Source organism: Ascidia mentula, chromosome 3 (assembly GCF_947561715.1).
Source record: "Ascidia mentula chromosome 3, kaAscMent1.1, whole genome shotgun sequence".
Taxonomy (NCBI): Eukaryota; Metazoa; Chordata; class Ascidiacea; order Phlebobranchia; family Ascidiidae; genus Ascidia; species Ascidia mentula.
This window is the reverse complement of record NC_138568.1, coordinates 9648216-9664465: the sequence shown is the minus strand read 5'-3', so window position 1 is coordinate 9664465 and position 16250 is coordinate 9648216. Positions and strand designations below refer to the sequence as shown.

At 45.3% G+C, this 16250-nt stretch overlaps 2 non-coding genes and 2 pseudogenes across 2 annotated transcripts; all 4 read left to right on the top strand.

Annotated features, from left to right (window-relative positions):
- Positions 1-919: 919 nt before the first annotated feature.
- LOC145896930 (U1 spliceosomal RNA) lies at positions 920-1056 on the top strand (annotated as a pseudogene).
- Positions 1057-8802: 7746 nt separating this feature from the next.
- Positions 8803-8995, top strand: LOC145896481 (U2 spliceosomal RNA). The gene has a single exon (XR_014401928.1). It is a non-coding gene; the product is annotated as a U2 spliceosomal RNA (small nuclear RNA).
- A 6053-nt stretch (positions 8996-15048) lies between these two features.
- LOC145896919 (U1 spliceosomal RNA) lies at positions 15049-15185 on the top strand (annotated as a pseudogene).
- A 720-nt stretch (positions 15186-15905) lies between these two features.
- On the top strand, positions 15906-16094 carry LOC145896487 (U2 spliceosomal RNA). The gene has a single exon (XR_014401934.1). It is a non-coding gene; the product is annotated as a U2 spliceosomal RNA (small nuclear RNA).
- Positions 16095-16250: the final 156 nt, after the last annotated feature.

Below are 16250 nucleotides of genomic sequence, written 5' to 3'. Positions count from 1 at the left end.
AGTATAACTTAGGAACACAAATTAAAATCATTAATCCAACACTCTACGATAATAGCAGACCCAACGCATGGAAACCAAATATTGAATGGCAAAATACAATCAATACATTTAAAGAACTCAAAGAACAAAACAATGAGATTAACTGGAAAAAGGCTAGACTGCGCCACTTTTATTTTGAATTAATAAAAACAAAAAGAATTATATCAAATCCCGTTGAAAATCCATGCTTCAACTGGATAAATTTGCTTTATAAAAGCAAACATCAAAAAAGATTTTTCACAAACCTTGAGCGAGAAGCTGCCTACATGACAGCCCAAAACGGCTTCAAATGGGGCCTTTTCAAGCAGAAAAATCAAATGTACCAACTCAAAAACGGAAGAGCGCGACTTAATTATTGCAAATTCTGCAAAGAAAACAAAGACGATATAAAACATTTACTCACTGATTGCACAATAACAAAACAAATTATAGATAAACTAAAAATACATGTCCAAATAAAACACTCCAAAAACCTAAAAGCCACTAACGAGGAAATTATGTACAATATTTTCGAAATCCACACATCATTAGTAGAGCGCAAAACGCTAGCTATATTTAAAAAAACAATAATAAAGGAAAAACTACACCTTGACTACAAAAACATATACACGGAAAACATACAACCCCTAGTAAATGAACTATTTTACAAAATTATAGCGAAATTAAACTTCGAATTAGAAAGAATAGAGAATTTATATGGTAAAGAGGAAACTGTAACGTAACCAATAATGGACATTCCGTTGTTTTCCTGATTTTACTCGATGTCCCTCTTTCGCCCTGTCGTTTTGCGCCTTGCTAGGACGGCAGTGATGAAAAAGGTGACATCTAATTTTGATTTTAGATGCACAAATCTGAGCCGTGAAAAAAAAAAAAAAAAAAAAAAAAAGGCCGGCGGTGGGCCCAGGGCGAGGCTTAGCCATTGCACTTAGGCTTAGCTGACCCTTGCGATTACCCCAAATGTGGGTAACTCGGCCGTACAATTTCTGCTAGTGGGGACTGCGTTCGCGCTATCCCCGTCTTTTACTAATCCTCTGATGTAGAGCAAAACGTAAGGTAGAAACGAAGTTTCTACGGGGGGGATTCGCCTGTTACGGTCAGGAGGAGTCGTGTCGGGGGTTGGGAGGTGGGTCATGGGTCCGTTTGTGACGTCATGTGGTGAACAAACTAATTTGAATGGCCTGCCAAAAACGGTAGGAAAAAAACCAGGAATTTTTTGTTTTTTTTCATTTTTCACAGGAATAAAATTTGGCAGCAAATGCGAGACGGACTCTTCCGGACGTTGCGGACTCAGTGGATGTTGCGGCATCGCTTCTCGGCTCTTTAGATCTATCGCGGTTGGCACTATAGTCAGATTACTTGAGAATTTTTTTGTTTGCTGTTAGTTGACTAAATTATTAGAATTTTAAATTAAAACTATTGGATTTATTGGTTATCGGTACTGGGATCTCAAAACCGTAAGTACAAGTGACTAATATTGTGTAAACTCACTACAAATTTAAATAAAAAACAAAACAAATAAGGTTATATCAAAATTATATCCTGTAACGTAATGCACATAGGTAGACCTATTTCAATATTTTCTACTCACAACTAAAGTTTTTCGTTAGTTTTAGTTCAGATTAGTGTATTTCTTCTCAATTGTGCACGCTAGTGCAACTGTTCTTTTAACTTCTTTCAGTATAGAGCAGTTAGAAACATATAAATAAAAACAAAAACTTTCATATAAATAGGGCTGCATAAGAGTGGTTTAAGATCCTTCGGGAGAGTGTATTGGCGTCACCATATTAATATCCTTCAAATAATTGCACTTGGGCAGCCATTTTGTCTGGCGCCTTTTTCGTTTGTGGTAAACGCAGCACGTGCTGTCGCCGTGGTCTGCTAATTGGCTGAAAAAGTTACGTGACCTCCCCTTTTTCACGTAACACGTGTAAGGTAGTGTCGTTTTGACCGCCATTTTTGTCTGATACCATCTCTTCTGTAGTGACGAACGCACCACGTGCCGTCATTACGATCCTCTAATTGGTTGGAGCAGTCACGTGCTCGCTTTTTTTTTTTAACACGTGTGAAATAATTGCACTTTGGTCGCCATCTTGTTAGTACCTTTCTCTTTTTATGGTAACGAGCTGATCACGTGCTGTCGCCGTGCTCTTTCAATTGGCTGGAGCGGTCACGTGCTTGTTTTTCTTTTCTCTGCCACGTGTGAAGTAGTTGTGCTTTGGTCGCCATCTTGTTAGAGCCTCTTTCTTTTTATGATAACGAGCTGATCACGTGCTGTTGCCGTGCTCTCTCAACTGGCTGGAGGAGTCACGTACCCTCCTTCTTTGTTAACACGTTTAAAAAGGAGACCAAGCGACCCTTGCTCTATCGAAAGGAGAGAGCTTTACAACAGCACTCCTCCATTAAACGCAAACCAAAGTCCAAGGCTCTGTCCGCATAGCGACTAGATTGGGTAGCAATATTCTTCTGTCTATAAATCACGCCACCCCAGTCCGAGACAGACACTCTTGGTCAGATATAACCTGAGCCTACTCCACGTCTTCAAACGCCACAAACATTAGCACTCTCCCCCACTCAGGATATTCCATAAGTCCTTTCTTCTATATTTTAAATATTTTACCTTTTTACCAATCTTTTACTTGTCACCACACTACATATCTACACCTTTTACCGAGAAGTGGTTAGGAGTGCCAACCGCGTAAGAATATTAACATTAATTCATTGTTTTTATATATTTTACTTGTATGTTACCGTGCCTCTACACCTCCAAGGACCACAACCTCTAGCCATTTTGTAACCATCACCATCTGTTGTTTTTCATATCATATATCATGTCATCTCAACCCGAACTGCGGAGGTCTCGCCTTCGACGTACGCACGCACGCACGGAATCGCAGGATGCCACTCAACGATCGAGAGCCCCACCCCTGTTGGTATTATTTTGTGGCCCCCGCGAGACGCAATACGAGTGCAGCGTGGAGGGATGCGGGATGCGCTCCGGCTTGCTCCAGAGCGTCAACCGGCACATTTCTAATGTCCACCGGTTGGCGCTGGGGAGCATGACAGTGACCTGCAGCAAATGCGATCTCCAGCTCAGGTCACAGTGGTCTCTCAATAAAATGAGGGACCACTTCCGGAGTTGCACCGCTCCTCCCACGACTGCCTGCTCTATTGCGCCCCCCGGCGATTTCCGCTGTCCAATGTGTAATAGTCGTTGGCCGTCCTTAGTTGCTGCCAGAACACATCACTACCAGCAGCATCCAGCTGGTCCGACACTCTCACCATCTAGCTTTGCGGTGGACTCGGGCCCTAGGCCCCCCCGGAGTACGGTCAGCTCCAGCCCCCTTAACACCACCGTAGTGTACTCCGGGGCGTCCACCGTATATAAATGCCCCGTGTCGGATTGCCTGAAAAGTAGTGATGGCTATGCCAGGGCCCAAGCCCTTAAACACCATATTCGCACTTGCCACCATCGGAGCACACTCACGTATAATACCATCTGTGGCAAGTGCAGGTGCGCCGTAGACGCCCCCACTAGTTCCCTCCTCCAAGTCTCGGCGCACTACAAGACTTGCCGTGGCATAGCAGAGCATGTCCCGGTTTCCCTTTCCCCGTCTCAATCCCCACCCACTGGTTCAGACGAGTCCAGCCTCGCCGGCTCACCCCGTATTCCGTCGATGGTGTTTCACCATTCGTCGGTCTCACCCTCTTCAACCGAGAGCGGCCCTCAGGTAGGTTCCCTGTCGCCCCTTGGGAGCGGCAGCGGTGCCGATGACCTTGGGGGTTCGTTCCTTCCCATCCCGTCCCCGACTCTGTCCTCTCCGGTAGCATTAAGCTACGCCGACATCGTTCGGCTTCCCTCTCCCCGCATTTATTTAAATCGGATTTCACCTATACCCAGTCCGGCGTTGCTGAACAAGTCCCCAGTCGGTTCTCCCTTTAAATTATTTTCCCCTGACGGCGGGCCCGAATCGCCGTCCCCGATCAATCCCTTTTAAGCTGGGTTAGGACCTCAGTCTCCCCCGGGACCGTGCGGAAGACTATGATAACACCAGTCCTGCCTGAAAGTCTTCCGCCAGCTCTTCTGGCAACATTTCGAAATTTACGTACAGCGTGGGGGCGTGGGGGCGTCGGAGCGTGGAAGCCGGGCAACCGGTGGAAGTGCTTCGGCGCCGCCGGTGGATCGAGGGAACGAGGCGTCGGCGTCGCCCTTCTGGACGACAATGGCGGCTCCTCCCGAAGTGAAGCCGGAAGATGTGACGTCTGCGTCTGCTTCCAACCCAAAGCCGACTCCGAGCCTAGGATCGGACGAGACCGAGGGAGAAGGGGCGGCAAAGGCGACGCGCGCTGCCGAGGACCTTAGCGAGCTCGCACCCGCGCCGAGCGTGAGCGTCAGCTCTCGCGGAGCAAGGGAAGAAACTCACGAGGTTCCAGAGCGGCCAGCTGGAACGGACGCAAGTCCGGAAAGGCCTGACGGGGTTGCAAACTCAGGCGGCGTTCCGCGTCCGTCGCGTGGGAATGATCACTCATCCCGCGTTGCGGCGCTGGCGCGTACGAAGGGCGAGCACTCCCGCCAACCCACGTGCGGCAATACACGCCGAAGCCGTGATTCTACCTCTTCCAACATTGACAATATCCCTAATAACGTTTCAAATAAGTCAGTAAATAGTAATAGTAATGATAATCTTAAAATTTCTATGGACGATCTACGAGCTCGCTTCGATAACTTAGTAATTGGCCCCTTTTCCCACAACCCTCACTTTGGCGAGCTCGAACACGCGTTGGAAGAGTGGACAGCCGCCGCTGGTGCGGCGCAAAAACGACAAGTACGCAAACCCCGGTTTGACCGCGGCGCCATGCGCCGTTCCATCGTTAACCGGGAGCGTGGACACCCCAATAAGGCAAACCAAACCCCAATGACTGGGGCGTCCACGAAGGGCTTCGCCCTGCGGAAAGCGTTTTGGCGCGACCAGAAAGGCACAGTCCGCAGGATCACGGATGGTAATAAGGGAGAGGTCAAATGCAAAATCGACCCTCAAGCAATTGAAGCGAAGTTTCCCGCCGACCTCCAGGCTCCACAGGTGCAGGATGTGATCGATTGCCTCCCGGACTGGATGTCGGCCCCGAAGCAGAGCGGAGCGGAGCCGTCTTCTTCTCCTGGTGAAGCTGACGACGAGCCAATATCGCCCCAAGAGGTCGAGATGGTCCTCCAGAGCGTTAACATCTCGTCTGCGGCCGGATCCGACGGTCTCTCCTATGGGTTTTGGAAGGCGTTTGACCCTAAAGGTCACCGCTTGGCGGCGCTTTTCGAAATCTGTAGGTCTGGCCGGCGGATCCCCCCGCAGTGGCGGTCGTCGAGGGTGACGTTGATCTGTAAAGATCCCGACGGCAACCTTGACGACCCAACGAACTGGAGGCCCATCTCGATCTGCCGTAATCTTTATAAGATCTACGCGGCGGTATTGTCTCGTCGGCTGCAGAGCTGGGCGTTGGAGCACGGCGTCGTCTCTGCCGAGCAGAAGGGCTTTATGCCAGTCGAGGGTACTTTCGTGCACGTATTCATGCTGGATGCTATCCTGGCTGATGCCAAGCTGGAAGGCAAAGATCTCTTTGTCGGATGGCTTGACATCAAAAATGCCTTCGGTAGTATCCGGCACGATTGCATCCGCGCCGTCATGCGAGCCCTGGCCGTACCGGAGTACTTGGTTGGATGCATCTCGGACGTCTACGTCGGTAACACGTGTGTGGTCCGAACGGCCACCGGGGTGACCGGCGAGATCCCGGTTGGGAGAGGGGTCCGTCAGGGCTGTCCTCTGTCCGGGATGGTGTTCAACCTCGTCACCGAGGTATTGGTCCGGGGCATGAAATCGCTGTCGGACTGCGGCTATGCATTTTCCTGTTCCGCCGGAGTCTTCACCCAAGTGCTGGCATACGCAGACGACGGGTGTCTCCTCGCTAGTTCGCGGGCGCAGATGTGCAGGCAGCTGAAGGTGTGCGAACGGTTCGCCGACTGGGCCGGTATCCTTTTCAACCCACGGAAATGCCGTGGGATGTCCCAGGTTATGCGTGGAAGACGGAGAGTTCGTGACCCCGAGCCCTTCCCGTTCGCGGGGGGGACGATGAAGGTGATCGAGCTCGACGAATTCTACAAGTACCTGGGCGTGAGAGAGGGGTACCAACCGTACGTGAGAGCTACCAACGTCCTCAGTACGGCCGTCGAGCGGATCGAGCGGCTCTTTAAGAGCAGGTTAACACCGCACCAGAAGCTAATTGCATTGAAGCGCTTCGAACTTCCCCGTCTGAGCTTTATCCTTCGCATGCGCCAGTTCCCGATCGTTGCGCTGAGGAAGGTTGACCGTGCCGTGCGTCGCTGTCTGCGGCTTGCGTACCGCTTGCCCAACAGAACCTGTGTGGCGTTCTACCACTCGTCCCCGGACAGTGGTGGGCTGGGTGTGCCGTCGATTGCCCTCGAGGGGGATATTCTGGCGGTCACCCACGCATTCAAATCGCTCACGTCACCAGACTGGCGGGTGGCAGCCGTCGCACGCGGTCGACTGGAATCGGTCTTCAGGAGGGGCGAAACGCGTGGGGAGGTGAGTACCGGTGCGCTGGCGGCTTTCTTATCTGGGGGTCCCGTCCCCGGTAACGTCGGCGGATCGAGTGAATACCTGGTGAGAGACTTGTTCACTTATGTGCGCAAGGCCTCGATCCGGTTGAAGCTCCGGTTCGTCGCGGGCGAGGACGGGCTTTTTCAAGTAACGTCTGGTGGCAAGACGTTGACCTCCGGCAACCGGGGAGTACTCACCAGGACACTCCACCAATTGGCCTCGGCCAGGTGGAGGGAGGAGTGGGCCGGTCATCCCGATCAAGGGAAGACCGTTAACGCTCACTCTCTCTACGGTTATTCCAACCACTGGTTGAAGAAACCGGGGGCTCTGACGATCCCAGAGCAAATATTCGCCGTGAAAGCACGCCTGAACCTCCTTCCGACCAAGAAGGTTCGGTCACGATTTCGAAGACGCGCCCAACATGACTTGCGATGCTGCCGCTGCGGATATGAAGTCGAGACCCTCCCCCATGTACTGAACCACTGTCAGCCGGTCATGCCCCAAATTTTACATCGGCATGACCGGATTTTGGAGGAGGTAATGAGTCATGTACCGACAGGTATCTTCACCAGGGTTTCTGTCGACCGAGTTTGTACGGCGCATGCGGAGGCGACGGGCGAGAACCTGCGGCCGGATTTGGTGCTAGAGGGTGCCGGCGGGTTCTTGGTCGTCGACTTCGCGTGCCCGTTCGAAAACGGTCAGGATGCCCTTGCCGCTGCTGCGGCCCGTAAAGAAAGCAAATACAGAGAGCTCTGCGGGAACCTGGCCCGCGCCACCAACAAAAGGGTCAGGTTCCTCACTTTTATAGTGGGCTCTCTGGGCAGCTATGCCATGGGCAACAATTCCACCCTCTCCGCCCTTGGCATTACGGGTCGTCAGCAGTCGGACCTGGCCAGAGAGTGCTCCGCTCTGGCCTTGAGGGGTAGCCACCACGTGTGGCAGTCCTGGTGCAGGGGGATAGCTAGTGGGCTTGACTTTAAACCACCGTAATTTATTTTTTAGATCAATTGTGCGGGCTGGTTTTTCCCCTTTTTTCGCATGACCACACATATGATGATCGGCGAGGCGGCGGCGTCAGGGGTTAGAAAGAAAGAACCAACATGGCAAATCGACCTCCTTCATCCGAACAATATTCCACGGCTAGAGGGCGCCAGCACCACTGAACCAACACTACCCGGCGCCCTCTCCCACGCTCGAAACGAGCACGTTTACAATATGCAAGATGCAAAAAAACAACAACAAACTACAGCAAAAAAGATTTCCACCAAGCTCCCAAACGCCATCCGATCCCGGAACCCCCTGCCGCCGTCGCCCGTCGAGCCGTTGCCCCCCGACCACTTTTGGGGCGTCCTTGGCACATCCTCAACCAAATAGACTGGACGCCCCCCTCGGATAACACAGGGGGGGCACGGCGAATTCACGCACAAGCGATATGTCACAATTACTTTCTCTTGTTATATGCGATTTTTTTTTTTTTGCACCCCTTAACACTCACCTTTTTCATATACAATCCTGCCACGTCGTCCTCCTCAACTAAATTAAATCATTTTTGCCCATATAATGATAGCACAAACACTATAATTGTCGCACAAACTATAAATTAATTCCCCTAAATTTTTATAATGTCGTTGTTTTTTCTATTTCTTTTATCTTATTTTTTTTTTTGTCACGCATTAATGCCACAAGAGGAGGACGCAGATCACAACTCACAATTGTTTTTTTCTCAATTTTTTTTATTCTTTTCTCATTTAGGAGCCCAGCCCGCACCAGTCAAGCCCCTAGCCGCATCCTGCAGCCCCTTTACATTACCGTGACCATTATATGGGGTCAGCGGCGGCCACTTTCAATTTTTCTTTCCACATTCTCCTATCCCCTCTTCTTCCTCTCCCTACCAATTGTTTGACCGTCGCTGTCCCCTCTCAATATAATAATAACGTTAAAATCAAACATAAAAATATCAATAAATCAAACAAACTTAAATATACCCTATCCTATAACAGTAACATAAATTATAATAATCAATGTTTTTTTAGCAATTAAACCGAACAAACCTGGATATTATATCACCCACCGCCCTGGGGCGGTGGAGGCCGTGCGTGCAACGCGATTTCAGAATACGGCGATGCCTCCGCAATGTTGAATTTTTTCGCAACTGTGTAAAACTTTCAATAAGCGAGGTGTAGAGTCAAAAAGTCTGTTCTTCTCAGTTTAATACCTGGGACGCAAGCGATTCGCTTGCATGTCTTTGTATTAACCTGATTTTTGGACAGGGGGCACGGTGCCGGAGCTTGCTTCGACCTGCCCACGGGTTGTCCTGGTATTGCACTACCTCCAGGCACGGCCCACATTCCCACACATGTGGGAATAACCATCTGTTAATCATTCGCAAAACAATTGCACGATACAGCGGTGCATCCCATGAGTGTGTGTGTGTCGTCTGTATATGCACACGCCAAGGAAAGAGAGGTAGAGAGGGAGGACGGGAGAGCAATTAATTTAACGGCACACTTGGTTGTTGTGCTTGCCGGAGACCAGACAAAACAAGCCGTGAAATGCACAATGCGGCAAACACAAGGACGGACGACAAAAATGCTACCTCTCAAGAAGCTGTGCATAGCATACTTACCTGACGGGGGCCTTCACTGGTTCCACTCGCGGTCAATTTCAGGCAGTATCAAAACCTTGCATGCGTGTCGTTTGTGTTTGCATGTGCACCATTGTTTCGTGTTATCCACCTTTCGCGCGCAGTAAATCCTAGTTGAGATTACCTAACAACTTTTTGTGCAAGTGTACGTCAGTCTAACACAGCCTTAAGACAGAGGTTAGACCTCTTTTCCTTGTTAAACTGCAGAGCTCCTCACAGAGGTTACGTGCCTTTTTTTGGCACTCCTCCGCGTGGAACTATTACTTTGTGTAGTGAGAGATTTCGCGACCGCAGGAACGCAGCAAAGAGCTGCAAACTCCTGAGAGCGCCGATCTCCCTCACAACAATTGTGCTCTGATTGCTTCCACTGTATAGGTGCTTCCGGCGCTCCTGCTCATTAAGAGCAATTAAGAACGCCGGCCTAGCACCCGCAGGGAAGCAATTAACAATTAAAGTCTTTAACTCTTGTGTAAATTGTACGGTAACTCTTTGATACTTCCCCGATCTCTTTGATCGGAGCAAAAACCACACAACAAACGCAAATATGTTGCAAACGAACTATCTTGTTGAGGAAAGGTCCGTCTATCTGAAGATACTTAACTATGACCACTACCCATTAGAAACCTTCATCAGCCTTTTTGAATGTTATCTGGAAAAATATAAGGACGGGCTCATGGGTGTCACAACCATAAATAAAACACAGTCAACTTTCAAGATAACTTATTCCAACCTAGACTTTGCTAAAGAGACCAGGAAAAACATTTTGAAAGACCTAAAGGAGCCAACCCCCTTCGACGTCACAGAAAATTATGCGATAATCGTCCAGGCCTCCAACCCACCAAAACCCAGAACGCAACTAACTTTAAACCCAGTACCTATAGAAATGGAGAAATCCCACTTCGAAAAGGTGGTAAACGATCTCAACTGGGGAACATATATAGAACACAGGTTTCTGACTCACAAAAACCATAAAAACCTATACAATGGGTATGTCCATTTGATACTGGAAGACTTCCAAGAAGCAAACGTCAAGTGCATCACGAAAATATTTGGACATAACATCCAAATTGCTAAACCAGGCGAATCTTTTGGCCCTGCTTGCTCCATGTGCAACCAACGCGGCCATTGGGCGTCACAATGCCCAAAAAAGAATATCTGCCCCGTATGCGGCGAAAGGGGACATAGGGGCAAATGGTGCCCAGAGGCTTCCAAAATAAGTAAAAAATACAATCAGACAAAACCTTCCTACGATGACGTATTCCCACCCTTCCCCAAAAAGTCGACCCCCATAGGGAAAGGAATAGTAACAGAGACACAGGACCTGTCCCCAATCCTGAATAGAATAAAACTTCATGAAGAAAAAATGGAGAAACTAAACAAAGCACAAATATTACCCACAGAAAACGAACAAGAAAAAAAAAGTGAAACCGAAAAACAGAATCAACCCTCAGAAGTTGATATAATAGAAGAAGAAAAATCCGTCGAGCCAATGAAATCTACCGAATCCGGGGAACTAAAAATCATGACCAATACAGAATCTGATAACTCTTCATACGGAACCCCGAAAATTGCCCAAAACCCCCTGCCCAAAGATTTTCTCTCTCCCTGCAGAAACAAAGCAAATAACGAAAACCCGATGACTCCAATACGTTCACCCCTAACCACACAAAAAGCCGTAGAAAAAAAAGCAATAATAATGGGAAGCAAATTTAACATTGGTACAACGGACCAAGACAAGAAAAGAAAAAAGGAAGATCAACCTTCCACAGCATCAAATTCCAGCTCCAATTCTGGAACAAAGAAAAATAGAAGAAAGAAAGAAAGAAGAAGGTAGCGTTGCGGGCTTTCACCCTATCCTATCCATTTCCACTTCCTTTCCCTAAAAAATCAAAATATTAACGTCTGCTAACGTCTTTTTCTTTTTTTTCTCAACACACATCCAATGGCGACAGAAAACCTCAAAATTCTAACAGTAAACGTCAACGGGCTAAACAGAAATACACAAAACATTGACCAATTGATCGAAAAAGAAAAGATACATATTACGCTTCTTCAAGAAACACATAAAATTGACTACGACAAAATTAAAAAATGGGCATCAAAAAACAAATACAAAATATACGCAAATGCAACACAACCGGAACAAAACAGACTACACAGCGGAACAGCAATAATATTAAGACAGGAAAACTTATATGAAAACATAACCCACACAATAATTGAAAACAACCACATACAGAAAATAGCATTAGAAATACGAAACGAAAACAAAACAGAAATATTTACAATATACAACATTTACTTAAAATCTGGAAATACACATGACGCCGCAATAACAAGACTAAGACAAATGCAAAGTTTACACACAGACCTCAATCAAAACGAAATAAAGCAAAACATCATAATTGGCGGAGATTTCAATTTTACATATGACAAAATAGACAATTTAGCACAATCATCAAAGGAAAGAAAAGATGTAAAACACTGGTTAGAAACCAAATCGATATACAATTTAGAAGACACATTTAGACACCTATACCCCCACAAAAAAACTTTTACGTACATATCCCCCAAATCCGCATCAAGAATAGACCGCATATATTGTAACCTTCCACTCGTTAACGAAATAAAAGCTTTCAAACACATAACAATAACATTTACAGATCATAACGCAGCACCGATGCTGACATTAAAAACGGGAAATAACAAAACTTGGGGAAAAAATTATTGGAAACTTAATACCAGCCTACTCGAAGACAAACAATACGTGACACAAATAAAACTCACCATCAGCGATTTCCGCCAAAACAAACACCAATATGAAGACACTCTAGAATATTGGAAATATTTGAAAAAGAAAATAAAAAAAGAAACAATCACTTTCGCGATAGAAAAAAACAAACAAAAAAATAACATATACACAGAGAATCAAAGAAAATTAGAATCATTAATGACAAAACTACACAGTGAAAACTTAGACTTAAACGTAGAATACCTTGAAATTCGAAAACAAAACAAACAACTAAATAACGAAAAAAACAAAGGAGCAAAAATAAGAGCAAGAATAAAAGAAATAACAAGTGAAGAAAAACCGGATAAATCCTTCTTTAAAATCGAAACGAAAAAACAAGAAAATACTGCGATACGAGCACTAAAAATACAAAATGAAATAACAACAGAGAAAGAAAAAATAATACAAGAAATTACGCACTTTTACGCTACCCTCTGGGGCACAGAGAGGGAAATAAACAGTGAGAAACAAGATGAATTTTTAGAACGCGTAGTACCAGTGCCACACGAAACATTAAACGACAATATCATTCTCAGCCAAAAAGAATTACTCGCATCGTTAAAAACGATGCAAAAAAATTCATCCCCAGGATTAGACGGACTCCCAACGGAGTTCTACCAATTCTTTTGGGCTGACATAAAAGAAGATTACCACGAACTCGCAGCGAACATTACAATTAGGAAACATTTACCAGAGGATATGAAAAACGCAGTGGTAAAATTAATACCAAAAAGAAAAGACAAAACGTTGATCACAAATTTCAGACCGATATCACTACTAAATACAGACTATAAAATACTCAGCAAAACAATAGCTAAAAGACTCCAAAATGAACTAAACCATAAAATATCATTAGAACAAAAATGCGGACTAGATCAAAGACAATTACAACATATACACTACAACATAAACACAGCGATCGAAATAGCACAAAAATATAACACAGATTTAGCAATAGTCCTCACAGACATAGAAAAAGCTTTCGATACAGTTGATCACAAATTTCTATTTAAAACACTAAAAAAAATGAGAATACAGACACACACAATAGAATGGATAAAAATATTATACAACAACATTACAAGTCAAATAATGATAAACGGACTGTTGACGGACAAAATCAAAATAAAACGAGGCGTACGCCAAGGATGTGGATTGAGTATGTTGCTTTATTGTATTATAAGTGAAACATTAACACAAAATATCAATAAATGTGAAAAAATATCTGGTTTCAAGTATCGTAATATACAACTAAAAATCCAACAATATGCCGACGACACATCTTTTTTCGTGTCAAATTGTGATGAAATCTTGGAAATATTCAAAACTTTACGTGTTTTTGAACGTGTATCTGGGCAAAAAATTAATGAAGGAAAAACTGAAATACTATGTACGTCGAATTATATAAAACAAAAAATTAACCAACAATTTCCTCTTTACATTAAACCTGAAGTAAAAATACTGGGAATCAAATACAAAGAAAACGGAAAAGAAAACATAACAAACTGGAACGAAGTTCAAAACTACATTAGAAAAATCATATGCAGTTACGAAAATAGACACCTAACAATATTTGGAAAAATCACAATAATAAATACATTGATCATCCCAAAAATCCTTTTCATCACTCGCACAATATACCCGATTGAAAAAACAATCAAAGAAATTAACAGACAATTATTTGCCTTCCTATGGCACCCCAAGAAAATAGAACCCATCAAAAGAAACAAACTGATTGCAGAATACACACAAGGGGGAATCAAAATGCCCGACATTGAAACAAAGATAAAAGCAACACGCATGGAGAAATTACGCGACCTAATCAATAGTGAAAACTTTAACGAAATATGGAAAAAATGGGCACAATACAATTTAGGTACAAAAATTAAAATAATTAACCCAACATACTACGACAATACGAAACCAAACGCATGGAAGCCGAATCAGGAATGGCAAAACATAATAAACATATATAAAGAATTAAAAGAACAAAACAACGACATAAATTGGAAAAAAGCTAAACTAAGGCATTTTTACTTCGAACTTATAAAAACAAAAACGATCATCTACAATCCAGTTGAAAACCCGCTTTTCAACTGGGGAAATTTACTTTATAAAAGTAAATCCCAAAAGCTGTTTTTTACAAACAGAGAACGTGAGGCAGCTTACCTCACAGCTCAAAACGGCCTCAAATGGGGCCTCTTTAAACAAAAAAACAACATGTACCAGTTAAACAATGGAAGAATCAGACTAAATTACTGCAAATTCTGCAAACAAAATAAAGATGACATAAAGCACGTACTCACAGAATGTGAAATAACAAAACAAATCATAAACAAACTAAAAATATACATAAAAACAAAACATTCACAAAACTTACAAGCAAGTAACGACGAGATCATATATAATATTTTCGCAACAAATACATCATTAGTTGAACAAAAAACTTTAGCTATATTTAAAACAAAAATAATTAAAGAAAAACAACATTTAGATTACAAAAACGAATACATCGAAAACAAAGACATCACGATAAACGAGCTATTCTACAAAATTATAGCTAATCTGAATTTTGAATTAGAACGATTAGAAAACAAATTTGGTAAAGAGGAAATTAGTGAATTATGTTGAAACAGGTAATATACCTGTTATAAACGTCACCATTAATGCCGAATTGTAAAACACTTACGAAATCGAGAGCGCCATACCTTTTATTTTGATGTCCTTTTCGTCCTGTCGCTTTGCGCCTTGCTTAGACGGCAGTGATGAAAACCGTGACATCTATATTTGATTTTAGATATCACACGCTCTGAGCCGTGATGAAAAAAAGGAGAAAAAAAAAAAAAAAAAAAAAGGCCGGCGGTGGGCCCAGGGCGAGGCTTAGCCATTGCACTTAGGCTTAGCTGACCCTTGCGATTACCCCAAATGTGGGTAACTCGGCCGTACAATTAAAAAAAAAAAAAAAAAAAAAAAAAGGCCGGCGGTGGGCCCAGGGCGAGGCTTAGCCATTGCACTTAGGCTTAGCTGACCCTTGCGATTACCCCAAATGTGGGTAACTCGGCCGTACAATTTCTGCTAGTGGGGACTGCGTTCGCGCTATCCCCGTCTTTTACTAATCCTCTGATGTAGAGCAAAACGTAAGGTAGAAACGAAGTTTCTACGGGGGGGATTCGCCTGTTACGGTCAGGAGGAGTCGTGTCGGGGGTTGGGAGGTGGGTCATGGGTCCGTTTGTGACGTCATGTGGTGAACAAACTAATTTGAATGGCCTGCCAAAAACGGTAGGAAAAAAACCAGGAATTTTTTGTTTTTTTTCATTTTTCACAGGAATAAAATTTGGCAGCAAATGCGAGACGGACTCTTCCGGACGTTGCGGACTCAGTGGATGTTGCGGCATCGCTTCTCGGCTCTTTAGAGCTAAGAAGGGGTTGGCTACCCGGGCATACCGTGGTTCCTTCAGGGCTCTGCTTCTGGTCGGTGAGCGATCATCCGACTCATCCCTGTAGTTACCAGAAATAACCCCCCCCCGTTGGTTCCCCGTCTGCTCCCTTTGGGTAGTCGGCTCCCCGACCTTCTTTCTCGGGGAGGGTTTTAGACCTGGGTTCCTTCCATTTTATACCCAGAGGGGCCATAGTGCCCTCGCACGACCTCAGTCTTTTGACCCAGGTTCGGCGCGGTTTTAAACGAACCCGACAGATTACTTGTCTGTCACCCGGACGGGCGAACTCGCCTATCCAACACCCCCTCGCCCGGTTGCTGTCGCTTGCGATGGCGACCGGAGGCCACGGTTGCAAACCAGCCCTTTCGGCATGGCGAATGGTCCACCCGACTAACACCCGGGTTGGTACTAGTACACCACTCTGTTCTTCTCAGTTTAATACCTGGAACGCAAGCGATTCGCTTGCATGTCTTTGTATTAACCTGATTTTTGGACAGGGGGTACGGTGCCGGAGCTTGCTTCGACCTGCCCACGGGTTGTCCTGGTATTGCACTACCTCCAGGCACGGCCCACATTCCCACATGTGGGAATAACCATCTGTTAATCATTCGCAAAACAATTGCACGAAACAGCGGTGCATCCCATGAGTGTGTGTGTGTCGTCTGTATGCACACGCCAAGGAAAGAGAGGTAGAGAGGGAGGACGGGAGAGCAATCAATTTAACGGCACATTTG